The sequence below is a fragment of the Cryptomeria japonica genome, chromosome 1 (genome assembly GCF_030272615.1).
Source record: "Cryptomeria japonica chromosome 1, Sugi_1.0, whole genome shotgun sequence".
Lineage (NCBI taxonomy): Eukaryota > Viridiplantae > Streptophyta > Pinopsida > Cupressales > Cupressaceae > Cryptomeria > Cryptomeria japonica.
The window spans coordinates 489,184,554-489,199,522 of NC_081405.1; positions in this window are offsets into that span (position 1 = coordinate 489,184,554).

The window sequence follows — 14,969 nt, forward strand, 5'->3', positions numbered from 1 at the left end:
CAAAATGTGTGCAAGTTGCATTTGTAGGAAAATGCAAGTGGGGTGGGGATAATGATTTAAATAAATGTTTTATTTAATTTATTTAAAAGAGGAAAAGGGGGATTTAATTAAATAAATAGATTTTATTTATTTAATTGATTGGAATTGGATTTAATGAATTAATTAAAATAAATTGAATAATTTATTTAATTAATAGAAGAATGTTTGGGGATGATTTAATTAAATATTAATTTAATTAATTGGTGGCTAGTGGATTTTTAATCAAATAAATACGAAATATTCATTTAATTAAAATGGACAGATTTATGTGACTACAGGTCTTATTTGGCCTATTTGGTACTTGTAAATTGCTTGGATCTTAGTTTAAATATCTTGCATTATTAGTTTGAGTATTCTTTGGCATTATTAAGGAAATTGTAAAATTGAAATCAGAAGTCCACTTTGCCAATTTTTTGCAAGTGGCCCATTGTACATGGACTAAGTATAAAGTGTCAAATCATCACATTTGGGGGGTTCTTTGATTGAGTGAATTTGGGGGGATGTCTTGTGTGATTGTGCCTCTCTTTCCTTGTGCTCTTTCATTTTTGTTGCAATGAGTCCTTGTAAATTTTCACCTTTAACTCCACATAATTATGCATCATGGAAAATTAAAGTACGGAGCAAATTAATGGAAAAAGGTCTCGCGCATTACATAGATGGAACAATAGCAGCACCACCTGATCCTAAGGCTGATCTTAATGCTCAGTTAGAATGGCTCACTAAGAATTGCATGGATCTTGGAACTTTGTGCAAGTATGTATCAGATGACCTCATCTTTCATATTCAAAAGTGTACTACAATCAAAGATGCTTGGGATATGTTTCAGAAATTATATGGTCAAGTTGATGAAATCAGAGGTTATAAGATTGACAATGAGCTCACCAACTTGGATCCCAAGTGTTTTGATACAATCCAAGATTATGTCACCAAAGAAAATGAGCTAAGAGCAAAGCTTAAGGATTATGGAATTGACAAAAAGGACGATCAGTTGATATTCAACTTGTTGGATAAGCTTGCACCAGAATATGTAGCATTTGTGTCTAGCTTCCAAACTCATCGTTTGATAGTGGGGAGTTCCTACATTATGCCTTCATTTGATGCTTTCACAGAAATGTTGATATTGGAAAAATCTAAGTTGTTGAACATGGGGCTTCTCAAGTCTTCAAAGTCCAAGGCTTTGGTGGCTAATCAAGGGAGTCAAGGGAGTCAAGGTAAAGATTCCAATAAGAAGAAGAAGCAATCCAAGTCAAAGCCACATCAAGAAAAAGGAAAATCATCCTCCTCATCACAAGGTGAGTTTTCATCCTCTTCTAAGAAGGGAACACCACCTAAGAAGGATAAACCAACTTGTGCATATTGCAAGAAGTATGGTCATGATGAGCATCGATTCCACACCAAGCAAGTTGATGAGTTGACAAATCTTCTCAAGAAAAACAACATCAACTTGCCATCCACCTACACAAAGAAGGATTCAACTCCTTCCTCTTCCTCATAGTCTAAGGGAAAAGGGAAAGAATTTGTGGCTACTATAGGTTCTTCATAGTAGTGGATACTTGACTTGGGTGCCTCTTATCACATGGGTTCTACAAAAGAGCATTTTTCTTCATTGGAGCCATCTAAGGTACCTCACATTTACATAGGTGATGATACACAAGTAGAGGTTGGAGGGAAAGGTTTAGTTGACATGGATGATGGAACATTTGAGAATGTTCTTTATGTTCCTAACTTGTCTACCAACCTTCTCTCTATCTACCAAATCACTCACTATGAAAATGAGAAAAAGGTTGAGTTTACACCTGATTCAGTTGTCATAAAGGAACTTGATGATGATGCCTTGGTAGCAATGGGACAAGTCAATGAAAACTCAAGGCTTTATTCATTCTCCTTCTTTGTACCAAGTTTTCCTTCTAGAGCCTTGCTTACTCATTCAAATTTAGAAAGTAAGCTATGGCATGAGAGGTTTGGTCACCTCAACTACCGCTATCTTTAGTAGCTCAGCATGAAAGACATGGTCATGGGTCTACCTTGAATCAGTTTTTTAGAGGGTATATGTTCAGGTTGTTCCATGGGAAAGCATCCCGAGGAGAAGTTTGACAAGGGGAAAGCTTTGAGAGATTTGTAAGTTCTTCAACTTTTTCACAATGATTTAGCAGGTCCTTTTTCAGCACCTTTATTTAGCAAGGCCCGCTATGTCCTCCCATTCATTGATGACTACTCCTGCTTCACTTGGATCTACTTTCTCATTCATAAGAGTGAAGTATTTGATAGATTTTAGGACTTCAAGACTCGTGTGGAGAAGCAATCTGGGAAAGTGGTCAAGATTTTTCATACAGATAATGGAAGGGAATATGTGAATAAGAGACTTGAGGATTTTTGTACATTTGAGGGGATTGATCTTCAACATTTTGTTGCATACACTCCATAATAGAATAGAGTTGCAGAGCGCAAGAATAGAACTCTCAAAGAAATGGCTAGCTATATGATACATGCATGTTCTCTTGATCCTACCTTTTGGGTAGAGGCTATCAGTTGTGCCACACACATCCAGAATCAAGTTCCTCACAAAGCTTTGCAAGGTATTACTCCTTTTGAGGCTTGGGCTAGTAGGAAACCAATTGTGAGTCATTTCTGAGTCTTTAGGTGTCCAGCATGGGCTCACATACCTTCACAGAAACCCAAGGCATTGGAACCTTAGAATTGGCCTTGCATATTTATTGGATATCCTGAGGGTGTTAAGGCATATAGATTGATGGTTCTTGAGACACATGAGGTGTTCATTGAGAGGAGTGTTCACTTTGAGGAAAGATCACCTAGCTTAGCCTCTCTACCTTCTCCACCTTCCTCCATTGTGGATAGTGATGTTAGTGATTCAGATGATGAGACTCCTTCAACTCTGACTCGTAGGGTTACACCTCTGCAGGGTCCACTTGTAGTTGAGGAGCATCATTTTCCACCTCCACCTAGACCTTGTTGGGCTCGATAGAAACTTGAGTCGGTGAGTTCTCTTGTTGGGGATCCTTCAAATACACAAATGACTTGATCACAACATCAAGACCTTCCACATGCATTCATTGTTACCGCTTCCGATCCACAAACATTTCACAAAGCATCAGGGGTTCCTGAGTGGGACTGAGCTATAGAGGAAGAGTATAGTTCCTTGATGAGGAACAACACATGGGATTTAGTCCATCTCCCTAAGGGGAGAAAGATGGTTCAATGTAAGTGGATCTATCAAACCAAGTTTGCAGCAGATGGTAGTGTGCATAAGTATAAGGCTCAACTTGTTGCGAAATGTTTCTTTCAGGTTGCAGGTGTTGACTATACTGAGACCTTTGCACCCATAGCCAAGATGAACTCCATTTGCTTAACACTTGCTATTGCTGCAGCTCATGGTTGGGCTGTACATCAAATGGATGTGAAGAATGCTTTTCTTCATGGTGATCTTGATGAGGAGATTTATATGGGAAGCCACAGGGTTTCATCCAGGATACTTCCTTGGTTTGCAGACTAAGGAAATCTCTCTATGGCCTTAAGCAAGCCCCTAGGGCTTGGTACACCAAGATGGACTCCTTTCTTCTCTTAGTAGGGTTCACCAGATGTCATTCTGATCCGAATGTCTACATTTTTCAATAGGATGACTCTCACTTGATACTTGTGCTCTATGTTGATGATTTGATCATTATAGGGAGCACCACATCCATCATTATCAGGGTCAAATATGCTTTGCATGATAGATTTGCTATGACTGACTTTGGTCTTTTACACTACTTTCTCAGGATAGAGATTTCATAGTCACATTTCGGGATTACACTATCATAGCCCAAGTATTCTCTTGATCTACTTGCATGCTTTCATATGGTTGATTGTAAGCCTACCCCGACTCCCTTTCTTTTAGGAGTCAAGCTTGAGGCTCGGTGTTCTTCTCCACTAGTTGATGCCAGATTGTATCATCGTCTTGTGGGTAGTCTCATCTACTTGACTCATACACACCCTAATATTTCATTTGCAGTTGGCATGGTTTCCCGCTTCATGAAGGAACCACATGAGCTTCATTGGAAAGTTGCCAAATGCACCCTCCATTACATCTAGGGTTCACATCACTATGGGATTCACTATGCAGTAGGCACAGGACTTCGCTTAGTTGGTTACACAGACTTCGATTGGGCTCGGGATCTTGATGATCGTAAGTCTACTTTCGGTTACAATTTTCACCTTGGTTTGGGCCCCATTTGTTGGTAGAGCAAGAAGCATCATGCTATTACTCTCTCTTTGACTGAGGATGACTATCAAGGAGTTGTTAATGTAGCAACTGAGACCATTTGCCTTCACCAAATTCTCACAGATTTTGGGTTCACCACTCCACAACTGACAGCTCTACATTGTGACAATCAGATTCCTATTACAATCTTGAAGAACCCGGTCCAGCACTAGTAGACCAAACACATCAAGATTCATATTCACTATATTCGAGAGTTGATTCAGCAGCAGGTCAATGATTTGTAGTATTGTCCTACAGTGGAGTAGGTCGCAGACATATTCACCAAACCTTTCATTGAGAGTAAGTTCCAGCAGTTGTGATCTCTCTTGGGGATGCGGGATGTATCATTAGGGGGGGTCAGCTGACTTCTCTTTCCTCTCTTATGGGGGGACTTTTTCCTCTTTTAGGTTTTGTCCTTCTTATTTGAGAGTCTTTTGTACATTCATCTCTCTTTTAGGGGGAGTTTTTTCCCTCTGGATTTTCTCCCTTTCTCCGTTTGCCAGAGATTGCATTGCATAGTTTTGCTTGCATTTGCATATTGTACATGGGTACCTATCATGGCCTAGTAGCCAGGACTCATCTTACAATGTTGACTTGAGTCTTCATTCCCCTAAGTTGCACTTAAGGGAGGTGTTGGTGTAGATAAATGTTCATCATGGATATTATTACACTTTACTTAAGTTAACTTAGGATAATGCATCTCTTTGTAGTTTGGATTTGAGACACTTAGGGAAGTGTGCACATAGGGATAGAGCTTGTAGGAGAAATTCCACCTTTTGTGGTCTTATTTTGCTATTACACTCCATATTCGGTGGGTCATCCACCTCTTGTGGAATATTATATTATTTCTCCTACCTACCCCTAGTATTTCTTACCTACCCTTGTTTCTCATTGAGCCACATGTCATGATTGTGTTCTCGTACATCCATATGGCCTTGCCTATATAAGCAGGCCTATATTCATTGTATTAGTGAATTCAGTTGATCATTTGCATATTGATGAGAATACAGTTTGTTCTCGTCATTATTTTGTCTCTCTTTTATAATTTTCATTGTGCCCTTGATCTTGGCAAAATATCACAAAAAGAATAACACATGGACATTGGTTCCCTGACCTACAAACAAAAATATAATTGGAACTAAATGGGTATTCAGAAATAAACTTAATGAAGATGGTAAGGTAATCAGAAAAAAAGAAAGATTAGTGCGTAAGGGATATTCATAGAAAGAGGGAATTGATTATAATGAAACCTCTGCACTGGTAGCTAGAATTGAGGCAGTCAAACTATTTCTATCATTTGCAGCACACAAGAATTGTAGACACCTAAAAATGTCTCATTGATCATGTACTAATTATTCTTCTAATTGATTAAATAATCTTTATTATTTAATTAATTTAATTAATCTATTTCTTCTAATTTCATATTTCCTTATCATCTTATTAGTTATTCTATTTTCTATTTCTATCATCATTTAATCATTTTAATCATTTTCTAAATATGAATTAAATATTTAATTAATTGTGTTTAATTCCCTAATTTAAATAATCTTTATTATTTAAATAAATTAATTCTCAATTTCTATCTCTAATCATCTAATCATTAACCCTCTTCTAAATATTAATTATTTAATTAATTGTGATTTAATCCTTTAATTTAAATCATCTTTATTATTTAATTAAATTCCATTTCTAAATAATTTGAGAAATTACAGTCTATAACCTCGTCGGAGCTCTCAAGGCTTGCTGGCAGCGAGGCTCTATTCAAGATGCTTTTGAAGTTAGAATAATCCATGTAGCTAGTCATATAGGATGCTAAGGATCTTTAGTGAACATAAGAGAAAGAATTAACTCATCTGCACACACATGGGCAAAAGAAGATCAAAGTTTCAAGAACTAGTGGGGAAGTTTTCTGCGTCTCCATTTGTAAATCCTAGTCACTAAGTATGTTGAGATGATTGTTCCCAGGGACCTTAGAAATTGATTGACTTCTTGTCTATGAAATGTTTTGCACCTCCATTTCAATCAATGTATTATAAATGCTAAATACAAAGACATTCAACCTTGTTTGAATAGGAAGTGCATCTTCATCTTGCATATTGCATTCACATAGGTCATGTCAAAAATTAGTTGTCTCCACATGCATTCCACAGATCATCATGTCATACAAGTCTACACACTGGGGGCATAACTGAAAAAATCCTAAAAATTAGATAAAGTTCTGAAAAAATCCAAAAAATCAGGTAAAGTCTTGAAAAAATCCTAAAAAATCAGATAAAGTCCTGAAAAAATCCAAAAAATCAGATAAAGTCCTGAAAAAATCCAAAACATTCAAATAATGTCCTGAAAAAATCAACCAAAAACATTCAAATAATGTCTTGAAAAAATCAACCAAAAACATTCAAATACGATCTTGAAAATCATTCAAAAACATTCAAATATCAATCCAAATAATCCAAAAACATTGGAAAAGGCACTTGGAAAAGAACTAAAAATCGAAAATCAATCAATCAGAAAAACTTGCAATAAAATGTCTTGTGAGAAACAAATACCCTAGCAAATATCTAGAAAACACTTTGCGCGAAGTTAACAAAGGATACGACTATCCAGTCAAACATCTGCAATCAACTTATCAAACTGCCTTATCAATCGTATCATATCCATATCAAAGTGATCATTATCTTGTCTTAAACAAAAGAGGATACACTCGAAATCAGACAAGTTAGTCTTAAATGAGGTCCGCAACTTTCTGAGATCAGACATTATCAACCATCACATCAAACAACTGAGAATGAAGGTACAAGGTCAGTATAGCTGCTGAATTTTGTCCGGGTCAGTCTTTATCTTTTTATCATTTGGCGATAGATATTGTTCCTATGCTACTCAAGGATGTCCACAAGTGACTAGGGGAGCCATGATGGGCATTATCTTTTTCTTTGTTTGTTTCTTGTCTGCTACATGTTTGTTTCTACAATGAGATATCTTTACATCTTGGTTCCTTATACTCTGATGTGCTAAGCTCCATTGTTCAATAATAAGGCTCAGTGATGAATATATATTGATGCAATAAAATATGTGACACAGTTTCATGATTCATTCAATTTCATTCCCATCTCATATGTTTCTTGATAGTTTCTTTAAATTAATTAATTAACTAATTAATTCTTCCATTTCTAAATCCCCGAATTCTAATTTCAGTTAATTTCATATTCTTCTAATTTCTTACTAATTCAACTACATGTGCATGATTTCAAAAAACAAATTGAAAATCAAAGTCAAGTTTTAAATATACTCAAATGCTAAATTGAATTAATAAATTCAATTATTTGAATAATATCTCATGCAAAGATTAAATTAATAATCTAAACCAAAATGCAAGCACATGCTAAATTAACTAATTAAATCAATTAATTAATTAAATCAATCAATTAATTAAATCATTTATCTCTTCAACTTCTATTTCCATCTTTCAGTTAGCTTTTTCTAAATTAAGCTCTTTGTGTCATCTTCTTTATTTCCACCAATCATTCTTTTTCTTCCTTCAGTCAGTTTTTTCTCAATCAGTTGACTCAATTAATCTATTCAATCTATTGAGTTTCACTCCTACAATCAGCAGTTCAACTATCAACTTGCATTTGAGCTCACCTGAGTTCACACCTCTTGATCTTTCTATTCCACCTTTCAATCAATCTCATCCAAAAATCTATAAATTGAACATTCAACCTCACAATTTCTCTAAATCATGAACTTTGAATCTTTGTGTCACTTCCAAGTTACCAGTGCAATATCTGAGAGCCATCATACCACGAAGAGGAGAAGAGCAATGGAAGCAATACGCAGTCACGAAATAGGGAGTTTTTATAGATTGAAATCATAATTCCTTTTTTGGTTTGATTGTATCTTTTCATTGTCTAGTTTGTTAGATTTGTTGATTAGATAAGGATTTGTGATTTCCCTTGTGCTTCTAATTGATAGCTTTATTTATTTGAAGAATGAATTCTAGCATGCGTTACATTTTGGTGAACCCGACGTGAACTAACAACAATTTAACCTTTTTCTGTGTTTTGTGTGTTTTTTGCAGATTGTGCAGATTTTTCATTTTTTTTGTAGGTTGCATGAATTTCAAGAAAAGATTTTCCGTCACACAATTGAGCTTACATCATCACACAATCACATAGATATAATTATGCATTCGACCCTTCAGGGTCACACATTCATCCAGACAGGGTCACACAATCACCCTGTCCGGATCACGCAATCGCCCTTTCTAGGTCACGCATCTGCAAGGTTAATTGCTATTTTATTTTTCTTCTGTCTGTTATTAGTTCTGTATAATTCTATCCTAAATTTGGTTAATCAAGGATCAAAATTTCTTTTTACTTCAGGATTTGATTAACAAAGTTTATGGCAAGAAAAGTTTAGTTCAAAATTTCAAGTGTGAGAAGGACGAAACAACAAAGGAGGGAAGCTAAATGATAGCAAAAATTTCTCCAAGCAGAAAAATTGATAGAGGATTCAGAACAACAACTGGCCTTAAATAGATATAATAGCCTAGTTATTTCTTATATAGTTAAATATGATCTAATCAATATTGAATGGATGATGAGGGATTTGGCTAGGGCTTCATAGTTGGTTTCGCAGGTTCCTGATCGGGTTTAGTTTTCTTGTATTTTTCTAATTTTTTTTGTTGTCTGCATTCTGTCATGCAATTGCCCTCACATTTTTATGCATTCTGCTAAGTGTCATGCATTCACCCAGACATCATTACACATTCACCTACACATCATTACGCATTCACCTAGATATCAGAATGCATTCACCTACATATCATTATGCATTCACCCAAATATCATTACGCATTCACCCAGATATCATTACGCATTCACCCACACATCATCATGCATTCATAGTTTTTAGTTTTGTAGGATTCTAGTAAAAGTTTATGCTTTTGATAGGGTTCATTAATTGTCTGTTTATTTGTCACGCATTTACTTTGTTAGTTTCACGCATTTGCTCTGTCATAATTACGCATTTTCTTTGTTAGTTTCATGCATTTACTCTGTAAGTATCACACAATCGCACAGATATTGTTACACATTCACTCTGTAGGTATCATGAAATCGCTCACGTAGTATTATGCCATCGCCTCTATCAAGTTTTGAATTTCTATTTTCTGTTGGTTTATTTTGCTATTAATCTTTTGTTTACAGCCTGTGGCGGATTCGCAGAGAGGATTAGATTAGTGATTTGGCATGCACACTTCACACTTCAATTTTTAGTGCTTAAAATCAACAATAGTTAAAATGGACATGCATGGATATTTTCACACTTCAATTTTTAGTGCTTAAAATCAACAATAGTTAAAAAGGACATGCATGGATAATCTCACACTTCGTTGTTGGTGTTTAAAATGAACATGGGCTAAAATTGACATGCATGTATCTCATACTTGGTTTTTGGTGCTTAAAAATCAAACAAATGGTTAAAATTGACATGTATGCCTTCATTCTTGGATTTGGTGTTTAAAATTGACATGCACATGCGGATCTAACACCTAAATTTGGGCTACAAAATGAACATGAATCAAGCTGCATTAGATTAAATCATTTTCCATTTTCTTAAGGGAAAAGACCTTTTTTGTGTCTGGGGTGGACCTACAGTTGCACTAACTGACTTTCTACCTGCCATCGAGCTTTTGGGAGAAAGAAGGAAGGTGACAACGACATCCAAATTTTCTTTTTGTTCTACGTAGTGAGGGGTATCTTTGATTGGGGATTTCATCACCCCACAGAGGTACTTCGAATTGGGATGCATTGGGGATATCATCTCTCCCAGTGTACTCTCAAGCGGGTTTTTCGAGCCGCTATATAAATATATTGGTCAGGCGGCTAGAGTGTTGAGTAAATTCGATGTATGTGGGGGCCTTCCCTACACCGATAAGCTCAACTAAAGCCTTAAGTGGCTTTCTCTAAGAATCTATTGTTGGATCGAGATCCCTTGAAACCTAATACTAAGAACCAATTTAGTTGCCAAAAATCCTACATTTAGTGGTTTCGAGAGTGCAGATCGTACCCCATAGATACCCTTCATGTACCTTACACTATGATACATAAATCCCTCAGTTATAAGATCTTTGGATCTTCGAGGTAAGAGAGACTGGCATGCCCAAGAGTGTGTGCCGTGGAGTGGAGCCAGTGTTGCCAGACTCTCTATCTGTTCATTTTGTTTTGGTATTTTATTGTAAGGACCTCACTGAATGGTGTCCACTATCCAGCCTAAGAATGTATTCTATGCTTTTTTATGTATCATTGTGATATACCAGTATCGAGTCAGTCCTTTGTGCTATTTTAGGCCCTATCCCACATATCTCCAAATTTTTTGAGATTGTATGAAATTTGAGTTAGTCAACTATACATACCTACCAACCATTGTTCTCAGATTTGGAAAATTGCAAAACATTTTCCTACACACGAAGTTACCAAAAACAAAGTCCATTTTGAAACTGATTCTCAAAACATCCTTACATACTTGTGACCATAGGTAGTCCCATTTATGTCCTCATTATCGTCAATAGTCTTTTGCATAGTCCCATTTACATCCTCATTATCATCCATAGTCTTTTTCATAGTACCATTTACGTCCTCATTATCATCCATAGTCTTTTGCATAGTCCCATTTACGTCCTCATTATCATCCATAGTCTTTTGCATAGTCCCATTTACTTCCTCATTATCATCCATAGTCTCTTACATAGTCCCATTTATGTCCTCATTATCGTCCATAGTCTTTTGCATAGTCCCATTTACATCCTCATTATCATCCATAGTCTTTTGCATAGTCCTATTTACATCCTCATTTATACTAGTTGCATAGTCCACCATCTATCATATACGTATTCACCTAGACCTCATATACATCTCAGTCCATTATCAGTTATAGGTTCATAGCATGTGCCCTTATGGGTCTCCCAGGTGATGGTTTGTTCCCCTTCGAGCAATCTAGTTCCAAACGAAGGTCAACAAGAAATCATTGATGGTCTAGCTAACTTAGCTTGGGATTTAAGAAGAAGTGCACCCCAGTATATGGGAGTTATATATGAGATAGATATTGAGTCTAGGATTTCCCATGCAATTGACAGAGAGATTGAGGCCGAACAACTTCATCAACAAATGGAAAGACTTGCATTAGAGAAAGCTAGAAAGGCTAAAAAGGTCTCACATCAAAATCCTCAATAGAGAGTCTAGTATAGTATTGCATACCTCATATTTATGTCTACTATCTAGTGTTAGGTCATCGTCTTGCATAGAACCATCATCATATAGGCAATTTTAGATGCCTGTCACAAGGTCCCAGAAAGCAAAAGGAATAATGGACCCAAACAACACATAGTCTATAAACCCTACTTGGAACATGGACATGTCAATAGGTCAACACTTAGGTACATAGACAATGTCCACCATAAACGAATTACAACAACATCTGACAAAGGAAGAAATTGAGTCCACACAACAAGACCCGCATGTCCTCATGATCCTAGATGCACTTATACATAGCGATAGGGACAAGTATCTTTCACTGTTAATACAAAATGGGGCAAAATTACCTCAGGATTTTGATGTCACAAAGATTTTACCACCAAGAAAAACTTTAGGTCAAGATAATAGTCAAACACCACCCTTGACGGAAATACAAGCAATGACCTCTAGTCTTCCTCAAAACGTACCTCTCCCAACAAATGTCAATACAAATGCAAAATTTCAAACAAGCGTGTCATCTTGAGCGATCAATGCTAGTATACCATCACAGAGCATACCGATAATGTCAAGTATCTCAGCACCTATTCAAATGTAGGCAACAAGTTTAACCCAACCTCCAGTTTCTTATTCTATGGGATCCACATATGGTTATCAAAATGTAAATCTAGGTATTACCAATACAACAGGTACAACTCAACCAAACATGGGTCCACATATCACCTATTTCATAGTACCTACTAGAACACACAACACACAAGGTTACAACCTTGGTTCCTTTCAACAACCTCCTAGTTATGCAACCACGAATCCTTTTGTGGGACATACACACACACAAGGTATACCTTTGACATCAATAGATATTCTGACACAGCAAGTACAGTGTTTGCAACAATAGATGACGACCATGCAAACTGGTAATAATAAAAAGAGCTACACAATGCAGGACTTACGTCCTTATCCATTTGATCACACATTATACATGCCACCTTTCCCACAACATTTTGAAATGCCCAAATTTGATAGATATCGAGGGAAGGGTGATCCTAGAGATCATATCAGAGAATTTTTTTACGGTATGTATAGAAGTTGCCTCGGAAGATACTTACCTAATGAGACTATTCCCTAAAAGTCTGGGAGGTTCGGCTTTAGAGTGGTTTTCACATCTACCACCAACTATCACCTCATGGGGGGAATTAGCTGAACAATTTATTGCAAACTTCTCGCACAACATTGACACCCTAGTTACTTTGATGGATTTATGTGCCGCTAAGCAATACAAGATTGAAACATTTGGAACCTTCATACAATGGTGGAGGGCTCTCTATAGGAGATGCAAGATAGTTATCCCAGAAATAAAGCAAGTGGATATGTTTACATAAAATTTGATTCCTAAGATAAAATATTCGATACAAATGCAGTGTCTTACCACATTCAAAAAAATCACAGAAAAGGCTCTCAAATGTGAGAAGGGCTTGGTAGAACAAGGTCTTATTAAGTATGGCAATACGAACAACAATGACAAATCTAAGTTTTGGTCAAAAAAAAAAAATGTGACCAATGATGGTATTGTAGACACCAGAACAATAAACAAAACTCAACTCATTTTATCACTTGGAACGAGTCTGTCAACGAATCCACATACTGGGAATAACACAAACTCAACCAATGTAAATTCTATGCAAAATACAAACACAAGATACCCTAGGGTAAATGCTCTAAGAAGAAATTATACACCTTTAGGAGAACCTATTGAGTCAGCACTCAAAAAGTTAATACAGACAAACATGATCACTCTACTTGAAGTAAGAGTATATGAACCAGGTCCTTTCAAACCCACATGGTGGAATGACAATGATTTCTATGATTATCATAGGACTAAAGGTCACAAAACGACAAGTTGCTACAAGTTGAAAAACTTGGTCCAAGGTATGATAGACCAAGGGGATATCATAATTGATATGGATAAGACCTCAACAAAAATGAATCATATGATTTTTAAAGATCCATTAATTAAGAATGACAAGGGAAAAACTACCACATCAGGTACCCAAGACAACATGGCTAATTACACGAAAGTCTCATATGACTACACTATTCATGCCATTAGCTCAGGAGAGACAACAAATTATGATTCACAAGAAACACCTAATCAGAAGGACCAATATCAAGATACTCATAAAGATAACAACCAAATTTGCATGATATCTGAAGGAACAAAGTACGACGATGATATGAATCTTTGTCTCCAAGACTGGGGGCAGGATCAACCATCTCACTTAGATTGGTTTGAAGATGAAATCATTGAACATATTATGATTGTCAAACATAGACATTAGGACTATGAAGAGGGATTTAATATAAATCTAGATAAGCCAGCCTATGATACAATTACTACAATCACAATTACTCCCAGAGACAGAGACTATGCAGTGGTTACTCGCAGGTCAAAGGTAACCTTGCAAGGGATACCACAAAATCAACCACCAATAGTAGGGACTTACAATGTAGTTGAGCAACTTAAGAAAACTCTAGCATAGATATCCTTATTCAAACTACTGTGTATTTCACCCAATCATAGAGCTATACTAGACAAAGCACTTCAAGATTCAGTAGTGGACAGAGATATAGTTGAATGTGCCTTCCAGTCTATGGTAGGAAATCTGACACATGGTACACATATTGCATTTATAGACCAAGATATTCCTAGTGATAAATTGCTCCATAATGACCCACTACATCTAGAAGCTTACATTCACAAGAAAAGAATCAAAAGAGTACTTATAGATGGGGGAGCCGGTCTGAACATTTGTACCTTAAAGCTGGTCAAAGCACTAGGATATTCTGAACTTCACATTGATTCTTCAAAAAGGATAAACATCAAGGCTTATGATGATGAAGAACATCCATCTAAAGGAATTGTAACATTACCTGTACAAATAGGACCAATAACAATAGAGGTTTCTTTTCAAGTCCTGGATAGAGAGTTGGGATATAACATGTTATTGGGCTGCCCATGGATCCACACTATACAAGTAGTACCATCTACATTTCATCAGTGTGTCAAATTCCCATACAATGGTATTCAAATAACCATAAAGGGCAATCCAAATCTGTTTCAACATTGTAATTATCTAAAAGATAGTGTCGATAATCAGGTACCTATCAATCAGGCTACACCTCTCACTACACAGTTGGAAACATTAAAAATCACAAAAATACAACAAGATATGCCTATGACATCCTCCTTACAAATAAAGGATATAGGCTGTGGAGAGTACTCTATTGTAAATACTTTAAATGGGAAACAATTGTCTCTTTCTCCTAAGTCCTTTGGGAAACCTCACACTACAGTACAAAAGAAAGACAAAGGAAAAGAAATTGTCAGATACTCAGACTCATGCTCTTTCATTAGATGGGGA